The following is an 11,377-nucleotide window of genomic DNA, read 5'->3' as shown; positions in this document are numbered from 1 at the left end:
TTGGAGAATTTGACTATAATATGTCTTGATGTTTTTCTTTTTGAGTCTGGTCTACTTGGTATTTGCTGTACTTCTTGAATGTGGATTTCCCCATTCTTAAAAATACCTTGAAAGTTTTCTTCTAATACTTCTTTCACTATTTTCTCAATGATTTCCCTGTCACACCCATGTTCTAGAATTGCAATCATATTTATGTTTCTGTTTGATGTCATCCCACTTGAGTCTAATGTTTTCTTCATTTTCTTTATGTCTCATCTATTATTTTTCCTCTAGTATGTTCTCAGTGAGGCTTTTATGTCATTTACTGACTGACTCTCTGTTTCATCTCTTCAGTTTTGCTTATTTGTGCTACCAGCATGTTGGACACAACTGCCATTACGGTCTTAATATTCTGGATTGCATTTTCACGCTTTTCTAGTACTGTGTTGACTGTACCCTCTTTGTCTTGTGTTGAATTTTTCAAGTTCTTGTACCTCTTTATCTATTCTATCAATATTTTCTTCCATCTTTTGCATGTTCTTCCATAGTGGTTCAATATATTTATTCTAAACTGTTGTTTATGGTGTATTGGCTTTTTTAATTGCTTCTTCCATCATTTGTATCTTCTTCTGTAGCTGTTCAAATACTCCAGTTCAATATATTTCTTCTGGTTCTCTGTATCTGGGGTATTTATTGGGTCTGCTTTTTTTAGGAGATGGGTTATTTTGTTTTTTTTTCATGATAACTTAGGCAGATTGCTACTTTCTTGACATTATGTGTGTTTTCTCTTAGTAGATGTTAAGTCATTGTAACTATATAGTGATCAAGAGTATGGTAGTCACCACAACAAGATAAAGGTAAATAATACAATAGAAAAATGGGCACAGGATATGAACAGACACTTCACCGAAGAAGACATCCAGATGGCTAACAAGCACATGAAGAAATGTTCAAAACCCCTAGCTCTAAGGAAGATGTAAATTAAAACAACTATGAGATATCATCTCACCCCAGTTAGAATAGCAAAATTTAAGAGAACAGTAAGCAACAAATGCTGGCAAGGTTGTGGAGAAACTGGAACCCCTATTCACTGTTGGTGGGAGTGTAAAATGGTGCAACCACTGTGGAAGGCCATATGGCGCTTTCTCAAAAAGTTGCAAATAGAGGTACCATTTGACCAGGCAATTCCACTACTGGAAATATATGCCAAAGAGACCATTACTGACATCCAAGCAGATATATGAACACCCATGTTTATTGCAGCTTTGTTCACAATAGCAAAGAGTTGAAAACAAACTTAGTGCCCATCAACAAATGAATGGCTAGAGAAGCTGTGGTATATTCACACAATGGAATACTATGCTGCATTTAAAAAAATGCAATATTATTCAAAATGGGTGACTCTGGAGGACATTATGCTGAGTGAAGTATCTCAGTCACAAAAAGACAAATACTGCATGGTGCCACTGTTGTAAAACAGGACTGACCTTGGGGTTGGGGAAAGACTGAGAAAGATGGATTCAATTATGTATACTGCATTGAAACAGATGAGGGAGAAAACTGTTTAAAAGGGATATGTGATTAGGTATTTTTGTCATGACAGGAGTCAAGAGTGAAGGCTACATGGTGGAGTGGACCTGGGGGGAGGGTTTGTAAAACAATGAAAGAATTTTTCTTTTACTTTTCCAAGAGGGTAGTGTACTAGGAGGGAGGGTTGGGAGGGGAGAAAAGTGCAATAATGACTGAATGGAAACCCAAAATCTCTGTAAATTTTTACTGAAATTAATAATAAATATAAATAAAATTAAAAAATTAAAGCAGATAGAGAGAGAGAGATAAAAAAGGTCAGTTACAATAGGTTTTCCCTCTGGGGCGGGGGAAAGAGTATGGTAATGTTTTGTAAAGAAGCTGTATATTTGTGTTTTCCTCTTGACCCGAGACCCACAAGACCAAGGGTCAAACAGCAGTGTCCCCCACAAAGTACTAGAATGGAAAACCAGGACGCCTTGGTTCTTATTATTTGCTTTGTTAATGTGATGAAATATGTTCACTGTTTTTCTTATGTTGAACCATCATTGCATACCTGTTCTGAATCCCTTTTGGTCATGATGATTTTTTTCAATATGCTTTTGGATTCTATTGGCCAGCAATTTATTAAGGCTTTTTGCATCTATTTCATGAGAGATACTGGCTTGTAGTTTTCTTTTTTTGTAATATCTCTGTCTGGTTTTGGTATTAAGGTTATGCTTGCTTCATAGAATGACTCTAGAAGTGTTTCTTCTTTTTCTATTTTTTGAAACAATTTAGAATTGGTGATAGATCTCAGAATGTTTGGTAGAATTAAGTTGTCAAGCCATCTCTTTTTATTTCAATATCTTTTTTGGGGGGGAATAAATTTCTTTTTTTTTGTGATGGGTCTGTTCAAATGCTCTACATCTGTCTGTGTCAATCTGGGTGGGGTATGAGTTTCAAAGAATTTGACCAACATCTATTACTTGCTGCCCTGTTAAACTTTACCACTCTTACTGGAGTGAGATGGCACCTCATTGTGGTTTTGATTTGCATCTCTCTTATTGCTGGTGATTTGGAGCACTTCTTCATGTGCCTTTTTGCCATTCAAATATTCTTCCTCTTATGAAAATTGTTTTCCATGTCTTTTGTCCATTTTGTAATTGGGTTATCAGTCTTGTTCTTGTGGAGACAGAGAAGTATTCTGTAAACTTTTGTTATAAGACTCTTGTCTGAGATGGTATTACCAAATGTTTGTTTCCAGTCTGTAGGTTTTCTTTTCACCCTGTTGAAAAAAGTTTTTTATGTGCACAGAGATTTAATCTTTAGAAGGTCCCATGCATCAATTTTATCCTCTTTAGATTGTGCATTTCTGGTTGTATTTGGCAGTTTCTTTATGCCCTAGACTAGCACTTCTAAGCTTGATCCCAGTTTGTCTCTTATGAACATTATGGTTTGGGGCTTTACTCCCAGGTCTTTGATCTACCTTGAGTTGATTTTTGTGTATGATATGAGATGTGGATCCTGTTCCAGCTTTCTGCAGGTGGAAGTCCAGTTTTGCTAGCACCATTTGTTGAAGAGGTTAGTATTTCCCCATTTGATAACTTTGATTTCCTTGTCAAATATCAGTTGACCACAGATAGCTGAGTCTATTTCTGGGTTTTTAATTCTGTTCAACTGGAAAGAATGTGCCAAGAAAGGAACATTGTTACATTGTTGGTGAGTTTGAAAAATGGTGCAACCATTCTGGAAGACAGTTTGGTATTTCCTAAAAAAGCTGAACATAGAAATTCCATATGACCCAGCTATTCCACTACTGGAATACACCCTAAGAATATGAGAACTGAAGCACAAACTGAGATGTGTATACTAATGTTCATAGCAACATTATTAACCATTGCAAGAACATGGAAAACAGCTCAAATGTCCAACCACAAACTAATTGATTGAGAAATTGTGGTACATTCACACAGTGGAATACTATGCAGTACACAGAAGCAATAACTTTGTAAATTATTACCTAACTCGGGAGCATTATGCTGAGTGAACTAACTCAGTCCCACAAGGATAAATATTGTATAAAACTGTTATGGTAGAATGAGTATAAGGATCCAGGCGGGGTGGGAAGGGCTGGAAGCAGAGGTATGTGGATGTGCAGAGGGAAGCGGTGATTAATAATTGGATTATACAATTTGATGTGGGGGAGTGAGAAAAATTGAAAGAATTTGTTCAAATTTGTATTCAAATTTTGTAAATAAACTGGTGGAAAATAAAAGTCATTCAAGGGATTTGTCAATTTTCTCTAGATTTTCAAATTTATCTCGCATCTTCTCTTTATTTTGTTACATTTACAATGGCTTGACAATTTTACGCTGTTGTTGTTGTTATGTGCCATCGAGTCACTTGTGACTCGTAGTGACCTTATGTACAACTCTGAACCCAGCTCTATCTTGAACCAACTTCATTATCTCTGACAAACCTACTTCCATTATCCTAGTCACTGAGTCAATTCATCTCATCCAGGGTTTTCCTCTCTTATGTTGTCCTTCTCCAACGACTGGGCCCTCCTTGCAACATGCCCAAAGTATATAATAATATTCTGATATTATAGATTTCATTACATCTGGTTCAGTTCTGATGCCACCTCTATCATCAATTAACTTATTTGTGTCTTCTCTTTATTTTGTTAGGTTTTCAAAGGTTTGCCAATTTTATTGACCTTTTAGAAGAATCAGCACCTGATCTTGTTGATGGTTTCAATTGTTTTTCTGTTTTCTATCTCAATGATTTCAGCTCTTCTTATATTTCCTTTCTTCTAGAGAGTGTGTGGTAGATTGTTGTTCTTTTTCTATTTGATAAATATGTTGAGTTAGAGCATAAATTTTCTTTCTTCTTTTTTAATGTGTTTGCTGAGGACTGTCTTAGACAAATCTCAGAGGATTTATTATGTCCTATTTTTGTTTGTTTTGACGAAATTGTTTCATTATTTATTCCTTCTGTAAGCTTTATCCTCTTGTGGTAAATTCCAAGTTTTATGGCATTGTGATCTGAGAAGATATTTTGCATTATATTTATGTGTTTTGTTTTGTATTTTAAATTCGTTGAGTCTTTCTTTATGTCCTAATATATGATCGATTCTGGAGAATGTACTATGTACACTTGAAAAGAAAGCAAATTGACTTTTGTTAGGTGCAGTACCATAGATACATCAGTTGGCTGATTGTCTAATTTACATCCTCTTCATCTTTGTTAAGTTTCTTTTTAATTGATTGGACCTTTGGTGACAATGGTGTGTTAAAGTCTCCTACTAAGTTTGCATTGTGTCTCTTTCTTCAAGTCTGTTAACTATTGTTTTATGTAATTTTTAGTTTTGTACTTTGGTGCATAGGTGTTAACTGAGGTAGTATTTTCTTGATCTTTTTTGCCATTAATCATTATATTGTGCCCTTCCTTATCTTTCATGGGGATTTTCATCCCGAAGTCTATTTTATCAGAGAGTATTGCCACTTCTGCTTTTTTGTGAGTGCTTTTTGCTTGGTATATTTTTTCCTCCATTTATTTTTAATCCATCCTTTACCTCATTTCTTAGATGTGTCGCTTGTGGCTGTATATTGATTGCTGTTGTTGCTATTATGGGCCATTGAGTGCCTTGTACAACAGCCCTATATCCAGCTCTATCCTGTGCCAATCTTGTTGTCTCTGACACACTTATCTGCCCCTTACCCCAGTCACTGAATCAATCCATTTCATAGAGGGTCTTCCTCTCCTGCGTTGTCTCTCCACCATCCTAAGTACGATATCCCTCTCCTAGGATTGGTCCTTCCTTGCAAAATGTCCAAAGTATGTCAGATGATGCTTCAGAATCCTCACCTGCAAGGAGCAGCGTGGTTTCAGTCTCTCCAGAATAAACCTGTTTGTTCTCTTGGTATATTCAATACTCTTCTCTTACACCACAGCTCAGAGACATCAATTCTCCTTCTATCATCCCTAGTCATTGTCCAGCTTTCTGACACATAGCAAAGACCATGGAGCACCTTAGTATCCTGACTGACATCATTGCTCTTCAGTACTTTGGAGAGGTCTCTAACAGTAGATTTTCCCAATGCAGTTCGTCTTTTAATTTCCTGGCTGCTGGTTCCATGATTGTGGAGCCAAGTAAATTGAAGCTGTTAACAATCTCAATCTCTTCACCACCTATCATGATGCTGCCAATCAGTCCAGTGGTGATATTGTTTTCTTGATGTTCAGCTTCAATCTTTATTGAAGGCTGAAGTCCTTGACCTTCTGCAGCAAGCACTTAAGGCCCTCTTCAGTTTCAGCAAACAGGATTGTGTCATCTGCCTAACATAGATTTTGATGTGTCTTCCTCCATTCCTGATGCCACGTTTCTCCTCATATAACCCAGCCTCCTGTATAATCTATTCTGTACATAGATTGAAAAGGTAGATAGGGTGTATACCCTTCTCAATTTTGAGCCATGCAGCTTTTCCTTGCTCTGTTCTGATGACAGCCTCCTGGTTCCAGTATGTTGTTGTTGTTATTGATTGATGTCAAGTCACGCACCACTCATAAGGGCTCTATGAACAAAAGATCTGATGCCTTTCTATGACTATTGTCATTTCTCCAACGTCATAGCGTTTCCATAGGCATGTGGTTTAGGAAGTGTATGTTACTCCTGCCTCCATACTTTTCTTAAACTGGGAACTTCACCAAATACTCTCCATCTTGGAAAACTACTATGGCATTTGACATACCAGTGACACAGGTTCAGAATCACAGCAAACCCAGATTACAGGAAATTAACATAAGATTGATGTATAACTTAGAAGAATGTTACTCCAGAATATAACAACACTAGTCTTACTTATTAATGGTCAAGTTCTGTCAAGTCAAATATGACTCATAGCGACCCTGTGAACAAAAGATCTGAACCCTTTTCTATAACTAACAATATTTCTCTGTGTTCATGGTATAGGTTTCACATACGCACTATCAAGTGTTCTGTGATTCCTATTCTTCTCAGAGTTAGTCACAGTTTGTTGTGTGAAACTTGTGTATATTGAGGGAATTTTGTTTTTTTTATCCATTCATTTACTCCATTCACATTAAGCAAGAATGTTGACTGGCCAAATTTCATCATTGCCATTTTGCTGTATTTCTTTTTCTATTGTTTCTGGTTACTATGGTCCATCCACTTTCCTTTGTTATCTCTGTATGAAAGACTTCCCTTAGAATTTCTTGTGAAATTGGTCTTTTTTTCACAAATTCCTTTAGTTCCTGCTTTTCTGCAAAAGATCTAATTTCTCTTTCATATTTGATGGATGGCTTTGCTGAGTACAAGATCCTCATCTGACAATTGTTTTCTTTCCATTTTCTGTATATTCCATCCCATTAATTCTTGCTTGCATGGTTTCTGCTGAGAAATTAGAACTTAATCTAAATATTTCTCCTTTGTCAGTGACTGTTTGTTTTACTTGTGCTGCTTTTAGTATTCTTTTCTTTGATTTTAGAAATTTGACTATCATACATCTGGATGTTTTGACTTTGAAGTCTAGTCTGTTTGGAGTTCACTGAGGTTCTGGAGTGTGAATTTCCATTCTTCATAATATCAGGAAAGGTTTTTTTCCTAGTACTTCTTCCACTAGTTTATCACTGCTTTCCTTGCCTTCCTCATATTCTGGGATTCCAATCATCTGTTTATTGTTCATTTTGATGTCATCCTCAATAATTCTAATATTTTCTTCACTTTTCTTCTACCTCCTCTCTGTTTCTTCTTCTAGTATGTTCTCATTGAGGTTCTTGTCTTCAAGATCACTGATTTTCTGTTCCATCTCTTCTGTTCTGCTTTCTTGTCCCTATTGCATGTTGGAAACTTCTGCCATTTTGCTCTTGACATTCTGGATTGCATTTCCATGTATTTCTGTTAATTCCAGTACTGTATTGGCTGTACCTTTTTGTTGTGTGTTGGGTTTTTTTTAATTTCATTTTTTCTTGTTTGTTTGCTTTGACAAGCACTGTGACAATGGGACAACTAAACAGACTTTCAAAGGCGGGGGAAGAGGAACGACCTGGGGGGGGGGGAAGAGAAAATAGTGCAACAATGAATGAATGGAAATCCAAATGTTCATTAAAATTAATAAAGTTTAATAAAAATTAAAAAAGAAACAATAGAAGTGATATCACAATAGAACCAGATGCCATTAAATTGATAATATCAGAATACTATGATAAGCTATACTCAGACAAATTAAAAAAACTAGAAAAAGTGGACAAATTCCTTGATAATTCTGCCCTGCCCGGACTGATCAGGACAGATGTAGAATGCTTGAACAGACCAATCATAAAATAATTTTTTGAACAGGACATAAAAAGGCTTCCCCATAAGAAAAGTACTGGACCAGACATCCAGAGATCTATATAAATTCTACTTAAATTATTTAAAGAAAAATAAAGAACACTCCCAGAGTCATTTTATGAAACAAGCATAATTTTAATAGCAAAACCAGGACAAGATCTTACCAAAAAAGAAAACTATCAATCAATATTTTTCATGAATATACAAACAAAAATCTTTAACAAATCTAAGCCAATAGAAACCAAAAATCCATGGAAAAAAATTAATTCCTCATGCACAAGTGAGATTCATAACAGGTATGCAAGGATAGTTCAACATAAGAAAAACAATCAACACAATTTACCATATTAACAAAGTAAATAACAAGAACCATATAATCTTAACAATTTATGCAAAATAGGTGTTTGACAAAAATCCAACATCTCTACCTGACAAAGACAGTATACTAAGAATAGAAGGAGTGGAGGAAGTCTCACCATCAACCTACTTTATGCAGATGACACAACCTTGCTTGTTGAAACTGAAGAAGACTTGAAGCACTTGCTGCAAAAGGACAAGGACTGTAGTCTTCAATATGGATTGAAGTTCAACATCAAGAAGACAAAGATCCTTACCACTGGGCCAATTGGCAGCACAATGGTAGATGGAGAAGAGATTGAGGTTGTTAGCAACTACAGCTTCTCAGCTCCACAATCAATCCTCTTAACACCAACAGTTAGGAAATCAAAAGACAAATTGTATTGGGAACATTTACTGTCAGGGACCTCTCCAGAGTACTGTAAAGAAAGATGTCAGTCTAGACACTAAGGTGATCCAGGCCATGGTCTTTGCTATTACTTGCTATGCATTGGAAAGCTGTACAATGACAAACAATGACAGAAGAAGAATCAATGTCTTCAAGTAGTGGTGCTGGAGAAGAGTCTTAAACATACCATGGGCTGTCAAGAAAATAAATAAGTCTGTCTTGGAAAGGGTGAAATAAAGATTCTTATTGGAGGCTAAGATTTTGAAGCTCTTCCTCAAAGACATTGCACATGTGGCTAGGGAAGACCAGTCCTTGCAGAAGGACATCATACTCAGAAGGTGGAGGGGCAGCACAGGAAAGGAAGACCCCAGATGAGATGGATTCATACAGTAACTGGGGCAATGGGTTGGTGTGTTGGAATTAGTGAGACTGACTAAGGACAGGACAGGGTTCAGAGGGTATATAGGGTCGCTATGAGTCACAGGAAATTCAATGGCAGATAACAACAACAATATATGCAGATGATATGATAGTGTACACAGAAAACCCCAAGGACTCAACCAATATACTTTTAGAAGTAGTAGACCAAATTACTAGAGTGGCAAGATATAAGATCAATATCCACATTATCAGGGGGATTTCTCCACAACAACAAAAAACTCAGAAAAGGAAACCACAAAAGCAATACCATTTACAATAGCCTACCATAACTTGAGATACTTGGGAGTGAACCCAGCTAGAGACATAAAAAACCAATAAAATAAAACAAGATATTTCTGCAAGAAATAGTAAAAGATCTGAATTAATGGGAAAATGTATCCTGTTCTTTGATAGGAAGACTCAATATTGTGAAAATGACAATCCTATCAAAAGTAATCTACATGTTCAATGCAATTCCAATACAGATACCAAATTCCTTTTTCAAGGAAATCGAAAGGGACATTGTCAAGGTTACTTGGAAAGGAAAGAGACTCCAAATAAGCAAAGCACTTCTGAAAAACAAAAATGAAATAGGAGGCATAGCACTCCCTGATCTCAAAACTACTACACAGTAACCAAAACAGCATGGTACTGCTATCGTGACAGGCACACAGATCAATAGAACAGAATTGAAAACCCAGAAATGGACTCATTTATCTATGGTCAACTGATGTTCAATAAAAAAATTAAATCTATCAAAACAGAGAAATGGCAACTTCTTCAACAAATGGTGCTGGCAAAATTGAACTGCTAATAGCAAAAAGCTGAAACAAGATCCACATCTCACACCATACACAAAAATCAACTCAAGGTGGATCAGACACCTATAAGTAAAGCCCAACGATATAAAGTTCATTAAAGACAAACAAGGATTAAGCTTAGATGGCCTAGTTTATGGTATAAAGAGACTTCCAAATGCAGCCAGAAAGGCACACTCTGAAGAGGGTTAAATTGATGAATTGGGCCTTCTAAAGATTAAATCTCTGTGCTCATCAAAAGCTTTTTTCCAATAGAGTGAAAAGAAAACCTAATGACTGGGGACAGAGGAAACATTTGGCAATACCATCTCAGACAATTATCCCATATCAAAAGTTTACAGAATTCTCATGGGTCTCCAGAAGAAAAAGACTGATAATATTATTACAAAATGGGCAAAAGACATGGAAAGGCTTTTCACTGAGGACATTCTAATGGTCAACAGACACATGAAGAAATGTTCAAAATCACTGGCACTAAGAGCCAAATCAAAACCTCAATGAAATAACATCTTACCCCAGTATCAGTGTCAGAGTTTAGCAGGGCAGCAAGTAATAAATGTTGTAGAGGGTGTGGCAAGCCACAAAATTTTATACATTGTTGGTGGGATTATAAAATTGCACAACCCCTCAAAAAGCTGAACGTAGAAATTCCATATGATCCAGCCACTTCACTGCTCGGAGTATTTTGTTGTTGTTGTTAAGTGCCATTGAGACATTTGTGACTCATAACGAACATATATACAACAGCTCTGAACCTTGTTCTATCTTGAGCCAATCTCTTTGTCTCTGAGATACCTACTTTCATTACTCCAGTCACTGAAGTAATCCATCTCATGGAGGATCTTCCTCTCCTGTGTTGTCCCTTCACTCTCCCAAGCACGACATCCCTCTTAAATGACTGGTCCCTCCTTGCAAATTCCCAAAGAATGTCAGACAATCTTCAGAATCCTTTCCTCAAAGGAGTAGAATGGTCTTACTCTCTCTAGTATAAACCTGTTTGTTCTCCTAGCAGTCCATGATATATTAAATACTCTTCTCCAGCACCACAGCTTAAAGACATCAATTCTCCCACTATTATCCCTAGTTTTATCCAGCTTTCTTACTCTTAGCAAGTAATTGTGAAGATTATGGCCTGGATCTGGCATACTTTAGTCTCCAGAATGACATAATTGTTCTTCAGTACTCTGGAGAGGTCCTTGACAGCAGATTTTCCCAATGCAACTAGTCTTTTGGTTTCCTGGTTGCTTGATAACAAGTTCTTGATGTGGAGCTAAGCAAACTGAAGCTGCTAACAATCTCAATCTCTTCACCATCTATCATGATGCTGTCAATCAGCCTAGTGCTGAGAATTTTTGTTTTCTGGATTTTGAACTTCATTCCATATTTTAGGCTGCAATCCTTGACCCTCTGCAGCAAGCACTTCAAGTCCTTCTTATTTTTTGCAAGCTGGGTTGTATCATCTGCATAACCCAGTTTGTTAATGTTTCTCCAATCCTGATGCCACACTCCTCCTTATTATTTGAAAAGATACAGAAATAGGACACATCCCTG

The sequence above is a fragment of the Elephantulus edwardii genome, unplaced genomic scaffold, assembly GCF_000299155.1.
Source record: "Elephantulus edwardii isolate Elephantulus edwardi_28Jun2011 unplaced genomic scaffold, EleEdw1.0 scaffold00456, whole genome shotgun sequence".
Classification (NCBI taxonomy): domain Eukaryota; kingdom Metazoa; phylum Chordata; class Mammalia; order Macroscelidea; family Macroscelididae; genus Elephantulus; species Elephantulus edwardii.
The sequence above is the reverse complement of the archived record's forward strand: the minus strand, read 5'-3'. Positions refer to the sequence as shown.